General features: G+C 37.1%; 1 protein-coding gene across 3 annotated transcripts in view; it reads right to left on the reverse strand.

Annotated features, from left to right (window-relative positions):
• LOC136036219 (tRNA pseudouridine synthase Pus10-like) overlaps positions 1-10,024 on the reverse strand; it is a 12,883-nt gene extending 2,859 nt beyond the window's left edge. Inside the window, exon 1 of one of the 3 annotated variants that reach the window (XM_065718311.1) lies at positions 9,909-10,024. The gene's annotated coding sequence lies outside the window, so the exon portion shown is untranslated. Of the gene's footprint in view, positions 1-9,665; positions 9,691-9,908 lie in introns of those variants that run through there. The other 2 variants (XM_065718312.1, XM_065718313.1) reach the window with 2 other exon arrangements.
• Positions 10,025-10,269: the final 245 nt, after the last annotated feature.

A 10,269-nucleotide genomic window follows, 5' to 3' on the forward strand; every position in this document is an offset into this window, starting at 1 on the left:
TCACCCGTTTGTAAGTTAAAAACACCTCATTTTTTCTAATTTTTCCGAATTAACCATCCCCCCTCCCAGATGATCGAATCGGGGAAACGAATGTTTCTAATTTAATCTGGTCTGGTCCCTGATATGCCTACCGAATTTCATTGTCCTATAGCTTATCTGGAAGTGCCTACACTAGTAAAACCAGGACCGACTGACAGACAGACCAACAGAATTTGCAATTGCTATATGTCACTTGGTAAATACCATGTGCCATAAAAACCAAGTGTATTTTTTTTACCCCAAAAATTAAAAGAATGAAGGTTGAAATTACAAGTTCCTTACCACCTTTGGATTAGGGATGAAGAATTCTATCATTTCTCTGCAAAAAATACCTTCCATGTGATGAACTTGATACAATGGCGACAGACCATTGTTGCAATAGGTACAAGAAACCTGGAAACAAGATTGACAGAAAAAGGATACAAAACCATATAGAAATTTTCCATCCAGCTATGCCACACTAAAATTGCTTGGCTACACCTTATGTGAGGTACCTTCCAAAGAGCCTTAGCTTCAGTAATGATGGATGATTTCCAGCTTAAGAAACCCAAAATAAAGATTTCAAAGGAGGCATACAAAGAATACTGAAGGAAGCAAATGTATCCCTCTGTTTGCCTAAGGCTGATTTATTTGTTCTTTGAAAGGACAAGGTTGTAAAATCTTGCATTCAATACAGAAAAGGAAGACTCCATGAAACAAAAAACTCTATTTGAGGCTGTGAGATGAAAAATTGAAAAATACATCACTGAAAGAGAGACATAAGTCTATACTATGGATTTACAGAAGAAGGTTTGTTGCCAAATATGCATACCAAAAATGAAGCCTTATTTCTTGCCACGTGTTGTCTATTTCAATGAAAATGTTCCACATTTGAAGCTACAAGGGAGAATCCCAATTTATGCATCTTCTAGAATGAGGCTTTGCAGGGATGTGAAGCCATACAAAGTGAGTTCATGGTATTTTAGAATTTGGAAGGTGGGTCAGATAGCACCGTCATCAAATATCCAGTGAAAGTTCATACCTATATGGCTGCAGACTCTGTGAATAGATCCAGAGTTCAAGCTTCAAAATAGGGACATCCTTGACATTAGTGACCTGTGTAATCTGATTGAACTAAGAAGGAAACATAGCAAAGCTGTAAAGATCTTAGACAATTCTTTACAGTGAAGCTCCATCAAATCTCTGTCCCAGGTGAAGAAAAAAGTGGAGTCAAAATATAACAATTTTCTCAAGCAAGATTTGAGCATGGCGAATCCTCTCTGTTGTACAAGACTTCATCAAACAGCAAAGGGAAGTCTTTAGATTTTGTGCTGAAAAATGACCCAAGAGCTTTTCTCTTGCTGAAAAGGTAAACTGAGTGAGAGGGGTGAAGCCTGAGAAAAAAAAGATATTATTTATTTAAATGGGAGAATTACAAATATCTATATTTATCTAAATTAGAATTGTAAATCTTTCGGAAAGACATGCCATCTGGTCCCTATTCGGTTGACCAACTGAAGAGTGTAGGCTACTGACTTTTATAATTCCATTTTCTTTTTAATAAGATTTTCCTCTTACTCTCTGAATAAATACCCAAATCTCTAAATTCTCTTTCTATAACAGAAATACATATTCACAGATATACATGTTTTTACTGATATAGGGTTTCCAAAAGAACAAGAAACACACCAATGGTAAAAAGATGTAGATGACCTTCAGTGGTGTCAGCAAACTCTGACATTTATTTTAGTAACATAATAAGATAAAATACTGTCGAAAAACCAATCCTGATAACTTTTCACTTAAATCATGTGTCTATTGCTGCAAAATGGGTGGGAAAAGTGAAACGTGTCACAGAACTTGAAAAAACTTTGAAGATATTTTTTATTAAATAATGAAAAGTGTATATACATACTTTTACTTTGGGATAGCAACTCTTTTGTTATTGTAGTGTTTCTTTTAGAAAAGCCTTGGCCCTATATACTAGAATTTCACCTTTTTTCTATTAGATTTCCGTCGTATAAGCAAATCCTACCAAAATTTGGTTGGATTGATCAAAATATATTGATTACAACGCTGGAATTGGCAAAAAATGGCAAATTTCTTGGTTGAAAATTCCTTGTCTACTAGTGACTCTTGTGTTCTAAGTGACTAAACCTGGCTTCAGTACACAGAATAGACTAAATTGAACCTTTTTTTGAAGCCCTTGATCATCAATTAGACCAGACCAACTTCTGCAGCCCAAATTTATTTCAGGCAGGGTAGCGAGATTGCAGCTTTTAGATAGTGATTTACTTGTTCTGAAAATGAGTCCAAAAAGGGTTAAGCGGTCCCCAAAACAAGGAGTAGATGCATGCAAAGCTTGCAACAAAAAGTTAATGGATGATTCAGAAGCATTGGTTATATAATGGTTATATAATGGATGATTCAGCACTGTGTGATGGCTGTGAGAAATGGCTTTGTATTGACTGTACAGAAATGAGCGAGCTAGAACATCAGCTTTTCACAAAGATGAGTCGGAGATTGGGTTCAGTTCAGTAGTGTCCACTTTGCAAACAGAAATGGCTGAATGACGAAGTTGTTACTGCAAGGAAGATGAGAGAAATTGTGTGCACTGAGACAAGCAGCTTTTTTGCTCAATTCAAAGAAGAATTCAAGTTCGAATTAAAGAAGGAACTGGATCCTGAATTTCGAACTCTGAAGTTGAAATTCAAAACAAATGCTCTATGGATGATGTCAAGCAAGTAGTCATAGAAACAGCTAAACAAGAATTACAAAATTTCAGCTAAAACATTTCTACTGACATTACAACAAAGCTAGAGGCCAGTACTGCGCCTTCTCTCAGTACTTGTCAGATATTATTCACAAAGAGAAACATCTGATAGTTTTGGCATTGCAGAAATCATGCGTTTGCAGACAAGAAAAGAACAAAATGTCACCAATTTGGCCATTCTAAATGACGAAATATTTCGAGATTGCTCCTTTAAGTCCAGTTTTTCTGTCAGCAGAACCCAAGAAAAATTGTTGAGGGAGGGCAGAACATTGACTCTTGCCAGAGCCATAGACATTTGCCATGCCATTGAATCAGTGCAAGGAGGAACTGAACTGCCTGAAGTCGATGGGCACTGTTGAGAAAAAATCAAGGCCAACTAAATGGGTAAACCCAATAGCAGTAGTCCAGAGGCCAAATGGATCCCTCAGAATATGCTTAGACCCTGTTGATCTTAACAAGTGGGTACAACGCCCACACCACCCAATACCATCATTTGACAATGTAGCATCCAAATGTTCAGGAACCAACAGGTTCTTCAAGCTAGATGCTAGAAATGGATACTGGTCCATGGATGAGGAGTCATGACTTATAACCACATTCAGTACATGCTTTAGCAGGTACAGATGGAAAAAATACCCATTAAGAATCAACTCAGCACCGGACGAGTTCCAAAGGAAAATGGAGGAAGTTTTCAAAGGCTTGGATATAGGTCTTATCATTGGTGACATCACTGGAACAGCAAAGGATGAAGAAGACAGTGATGCTAAGCTGAGAATGGTCTTGCAGAAAGCCAGAGAAAAAGGGGCCAGGTTCAACAAAGAAAAGTGCATTTTTGATGCAGAAAGTATCCCCTACTTTGGGCACTTACTCACTGCCAAAGGAATCAAAGCAGACCCACTGAAAACAAAGGCAATTACAAACATGCCAGCACCAGAATCACATGAACAGCTACAGGTGTTACTGGGCATGTACAACTATCTAGCCAGATACATTCCAAACCTATCCACCCTCTATCATCCATTGCAAGAATTGTCAAAGTCCAAGAATTATGAATGGTACCAACTCCATGAAAATGCAAGAAAACAAATCCAATCATCTATCTGCAAGAACCTTGCAAACTTTGACCATACAAACAAGCACGTAAAAGTCATAGTAGATATATCACAGCATGGACTGGGAGCCCAAACAGTTGTAGATGAGAAGACAGCAGCATTTGGATCACAGTCCCTCAGTAAAGCAAAAAAAAAAACAATACTCACAGATAGAGAAAGAAATGCTGGTTGTAATACATGCCTACAAACACTTCCACCAGTATGTCTAAGGAAGGACAGTCACAATAACTAGTGACCACAAACCATTGGAATCAATGTTGAAGAAACCCATATATAAAGCTCCAACAAGACTACAAAGAATGATGATAGGAATCCAGTATTGTGACATACAAGTCATATATTGCCCAGGATCAGAAATCCCAGTTGCAGATGCCCTGTCAAGATTGCACTTACCCAAAAACGGATCCCAACATACAACACAGCTATGAATTTCCAGTACTCAGCTTCCTCAAGTCAGTCCTGATTAAAGATAGCAAACTCTTACCTAGCTAACTTACCTAGATGGGTTTATCCTGAAGGGTGACAAAATATTAATCCCTGCCACATTTCAAAGGGACATGCTGGAGCAACTATATGCTTCACATCTGGACATGATCAAAACCAAGTAATGAGCAAGGATGGTTGTATTCTTGCCTAACATTACCAAAGACATTGAGAACATGATTGGGAGCTGTAATACATGTGCTTCAATGGCACACAACCAAGCCAGAGAAAGCATGATAGCCTCTCCAATTCCCACATACCCACTTGAACATGTTGGAACTGACATCTTTGAATTCATGGGAATCAAATATCTCACTACTGATGATTGTTACAGCAGATTCATAGAATTAGACAAGCAATTACTAAACTTAAAGCCCATATTGCCAGACACGGCATACCAAAGACCATTACATCAGACAATGGCCCCCAGTTTTCATCAAAAGAGTTCAAAGATTTCATGGATAAATGGAGCATTGTCCACAATACATCCACCCCCAAGTATCCCCAGTCTAATGGATTCAGCAAGAAGTCAGTACAGGCAGCAAAATGGATCATGGCCAAAGCTGTAGAACAACAATCAGACACATACCCGGCTATGCTAGAATAAAAAAAACACAGCAGTAGATGGACTGGCTTCCCCAGTTCAGTTGCTGATGAGTTGACAACTATGATCTGTACTACCAATACTTCCCAAACGCCTGGAATCAAAAGTTGTTCCATGGTCAACATTCCAGAAAACCAGAGAGAGACAGCAGAAACAACAGGAGAAGCCATACAACAAAAACTCAAAAGCTCCAAAACCACTGCTCAATGGTAAAAATGTCTGGGTGAAGCTGGATGAAAATACCAAGTGGCAGAAAGCAGTGGTCTTGCAAAAAAAACAAATATACCCCATGGTCTTACATCATCCAAACAGAGAGTGGAAAGCTGTAGAGGCACAACAGGCTACTTTGATACTTTGATACGGCTACTTTGATTTTAAGCACACAGACCAGCAAAGTGACATGCAGGCACAACAGGCGCCTTCACCACCATCAGCCACTGCACTGGGAACATCACATTTCCCACCTGTGAGCCCAATGTCACCTCTCCCTGCAGCTACACCTGCAGAGAGATTTACCACTCTGCCATATGATGCCAAAGCCACAATACCTCCTGTGTGATCATCAGTCTGATCCAACCTACCAACTGGAGCCCTGACCATACACACCAAGCATTCTGGCAGACAAGAGAAGGTACCAAAGAGGCTCAACCTATAATCTCGACAAAGGAAAGAGTATGAAAGATCCTGTCATGCATGATTGCATCTGTGTTTATTGTAGTGTCATGTTATATGCTTGCTTTGCTTATGCTTGCCTTTTTGTTATAGGTACTTGGGTTTCAATATACCATTAAATTCAACTGAAGATTTTGCAAGTAGTTGGTGATTTTAATCTGTGAAAGATAGATTGGCAAAATCTTTGCGTGGAAGCTTCTGCAAATAGTAAGGAACAAAGTTTTCTACCTGCTGTTGCTGAAAATCATTTTTTTCAGCATGCAATTGAGATAAGAAGGTTAAGGTCTGATCAGACTCCCTCAACACTAGACCTAGTTTAGACCAAGTCAAGTGACTTTGTATCAAATATTGATTTTTGTCTGCTGTTAGGAAAAAGCAATCATGTTGTTTTAGAAATTAGTTTAAGATTATCTATTCCAGAAGTTAAATTGACAAAGATATGGCATGACTATGCAAAAGCTGATTATGATGGGTTTAAAAGATTTATTATTGATTTAAATTCACGTAATGAGTTTAGGAAACCTGATCTATCACTAGGTATGATTTTCAATGTTTTGCTCAAAGCAATATCACAAGGATGTGAAAAATTTGTCACCAAAGTAAATTTCTGCCCAAAATTTAAAAACAGAGTGAGGCTTCCTAAACCAGTACTCCAAGCAATAAAAAAAATGCAGCTTGGAGGGGTTTCATTGCTGACAGGACTGATGCAAATATGAAAACTTATAAAAAAAGCTAAAAATCATGCAACCAAACTATTGCATGAAAATAGGCATGAGCTTGAGTGAGTCAAGTCTGAGTAGGAATTCTGAAAGAAATCCAAACACATTTTGGCAGTATGTTGGTTGTTTTTCAGGAGATAAGTCACCATTATCCAGTGTTTTTAGGGATGGTACCATTCTTATAGGAAAGGACATCTGTAAAACCAAGAAGTTCAGCTATATTTTTAAGTAGTAGTTTTGAAGTTTCTGGGACAAAGAGTTTGACAAAAAATGAGTTGGAATCTAGTACCAGGAATCATTTAACTAGTCTAAATAGAGTATCTGATGATCATTTAATTTCTATTTCTGAGGTTTTGAAAGTGCTGAGAATGTTGGATATATGTAAAAGCATGGATATTGATAGTATTACAAATATTATATTAAAAAAATTGGCATCTGTTTTACATGAGCTGCTTGTCATACTGTTCAACTGGTTGTTTTTGGTTTGATCTCTTCCAAGCAGATGGAAAGAGGCTCTTGTGAAGCCACTATACAAGTCTAGTAGATGTGATTATTTTCGAAATTACAGACCAATTTCTACTACTTCAATATTTTGCAGAGCAGTAGAATTTTTTTTGGTTAATTGTATACAGTTCCACTATGAAAAAAAATGGGTTATGGTCAAAGGCTCAACATGCCTACAGGCAAAAGCGTTCATGTACTAGGCTATGCAACTTTTGGAGGTCATAACTGGATGAATAAATAAATGCAGTCTCTGAAAGAATTGAGTTGGGATTGACTTATACTGATATTGATGAGAGTTGGTCAAACATGAAAGCTGAGCTTTTCAAGCTGTAAAGTCTTGTAACAAATTTTTTGGGGCAAAACAGGCTAAAATTTTACCATTTTCATCTACTGAAATTAGTAAGCTAATTAGCAGAAAATGTCAAGCATGGAATCAATATGGGAAAAAGAAAACCTCAGAAAATTATCATGCCTTAAAATCTTTTCATAACCAGGCAACTAGCCAAACCAAGGAGTTGAAGTAAAAGTTTGAGGAAAAATTGGCTGGGGATCTTAAATGTAACCCAAAATCTTTCTGGTATTATAATTCTCAAAAATATTGCAACAGTCTCTGATATTCTGCATATAGTTAACTTGCTGCTGATCCTGAGCTGAAACTCTCAACCAACAATTGTCATCTGTTTTTCCTCTGGTTCCAGTACTGTTTTTCCCCTTCCTCCTGTATATGATGTATTGCTTAAGATAAGATATTTATTTCAAAAAATCACAAGCACAAAAAGGGCTGAATTTGGACTTCAGAGTTGACAAATCATATGATTACACAAAGACTGGCAAAAATGCAGAAACAAGAATACTACTACTACTAATAATAATAACTCACTGCAGCACCAAGCTGCCTGAGGCCAACACAGCTACACACTCTCCTCCTCCAACCTAATCTATTCAAGGCCTCCCTCTTTCACCCTCCCAGGAAGTTCCCATTTCCTTTAGATCTTTATTTATGACATTCTCCTAACCCAGACAAGGATGACCTGCTTTCCTTGTAGCCCCAGACAGTCGGCCAAAAAGGACAATCTTTGGCAATCTGTCATCCTTCATCCACAGAACATGCCCTAGCCATCTCAACCTTTCTTTCATTATAGCCCTAGAAAGCAAGATCGAACCGCATTTTTTGTACAACCAACTGTTTGAAATACAGTCAGTCAGCTGGGTACCCAGGACAATTTGTAGGCAATTTCTCTGGAAAACATCAAGTAAATCTTCATCCGCTTTTTGGAGCACCCATACTTCAGAGCCATATTTGACCACTGTCATCATTGTAGCTTCCAATATTCTAATCTTGGTTTGCAGACTTATCTTTCTATTCTTCCAAACTTTTTTTTAACTTTGAAAAAACACCCTGAGCCTTAGCTATTCTGCTTTTAATATCTTCACTGCTCCCACCATCTTTACTAATAATACTACCAAGGTAAGTGAAGCTCCCAACCTCTTGAATCTTTGGTAAAATTCTAGTTAATTGACTCCTTGCTATTTTGGAAAGGGTTTAGGTTAGGAAAATGAAACTTTCAGGGATGGGTCTACAAGCTAAAGTATGTCCTGGGAATGTATTTTAAAGCACCCACCTCTATTCCTTCTCTCTCTAGAGGGCTGTAAAATTTGCCAACATGACAGGTCTACCTATTGAAAGTTTGACAAAACCAAATTTTACCTTAATTTTCAGTTACCAGTTGCCCTTTCTCTGCCTTTAGTTCTGAAAATGCAATTCCTGTTATTTGAGTAGAATTTTTAGCCATATCAATGTTTTTTTTCATAATTTAGGAAATGTATTTGCATATCTTTAAAACCTCATATAATGGAATTGAGCAAAGCTATGAAGCTGAAAACAATTTTGTTGTACTTCATTCAAGCAGAGGATCTATTTTGCAAGGTTTCACTTTTATAACAAACATATTTTTAAAGGTCATCAAAGGTCAGGGCTCTCTAGAGGGAGGAGTAGAGGTAGTTGCTTCAAAATACCTTCCTGGGACATACTTTAGTCTGTAGATTCATCCCTGAAATTTTATTTTCCTAACCTAAGCCCTTTCTGAGATAGCAAGAAGTCAATTAACTAGAATTTTACTGAATCCTTTTGTTACCTAATGTCACCTTTTCATCTTCACTTATTCCTAGCCTAGCAATCTCAACCTTTCTTTCATTATAGACCTAGAAAACAGGATTGAACCACATTTTTTGTATAACCTATTGTTTGATATACAGTCAGTCAGCTGGGTACCCAGAACAATCCACAGAAAGAGAAGAAAAATCATGATGGATAATTATTTGTGAGTCAATAACTCAACCATATAAAGTAAATTAAAATTTAAAAAGATAAAAACTAGTCAAACTTAAACAAGTTCAAGTTATAAATAAAAACTAAGTGACATTAAAATAGGGAGATAAGGAAATATAGTCAAGATGTGTTAACTAGGCCTAGGCTAAAATTATTCTACATAGCCTAGGCCTAATATAGAACAAAACTTGATTATGTGTTTAATGCAGATATGCTTGGTATTATAAGTACAAATTACATTGTCTTAGATTTTTATAACTTTAATTTCCAATATATCCTAAGGCTATACATGGGACCATCAGGGATGAAGGTGAATCACCACAAACACAGCTTCAACCTTAAAAAAGAGCATAGCCTACAATTACAAATTAGCAGTCTAAAAGTGCTCTCCTTTTGTTCTAACATGTCTTCTTCTGAAGAGCTGCTATTCTACAACTTTAACTTATTTTACCTTAAATCACAGCTTGGATTTTATTTTTTGTAACTAAAATGTTTGCCCCCCCCCCTGCTTTAGTTGGAATGTCATTTCAGCTGAAATGAGAAAAACGAGTCCTCTGACATCCTTCAAGGCTAAAGCAAAGAGGCTTTTCCTTGTAAAAGAATAGTGATCATCTGGGTATTCTATGGAAGCAGATTGCTTGCTATAAGCCTATATACATGGATTACATAGCCAAATGCAAAGAGAGTTAACTACCTTTACCACCAGAAACAAATTTAAAAAAAAACCTGTTCCTTCTCAGCCAGAGTTGCGTTCGAATCACATTCCAAGTTGACTGAAACCAGCATTCTGACGTTTTATTTGTGATTCCGAGTTAACTTTTAGCGTTCAATTTGTAAAAGTTGACTGAAAGTTAATGAAAAGTTGACTTTTAATAACTTTTACATTTTGTACGTTCGTCTCAAGTTAACTCGGAAAGAGGGCAAAAGTTTCAATTATAGATAGTCATGGAGTATGTGTTCAGATGAATCCAGGATGAAGGCACCATTTTTGTGTACCAGTTTGGTGAGTTATTGAGCCAGATTTTTTGTTGTTGGGTAGGTTGCACTAAAATACA

Source organism: Artemia franciscana, chromosome 15, assembly GCF_032884065.1.
Source record: "Artemia franciscana chromosome 15, ASM3288406v1, whole genome shotgun sequence".
NCBI classification, from domain to species: Eukaryota; Metazoa; Arthropoda; class Branchiopoda; order Anostraca; family Artemiidae; genus Artemia; species Artemia franciscana.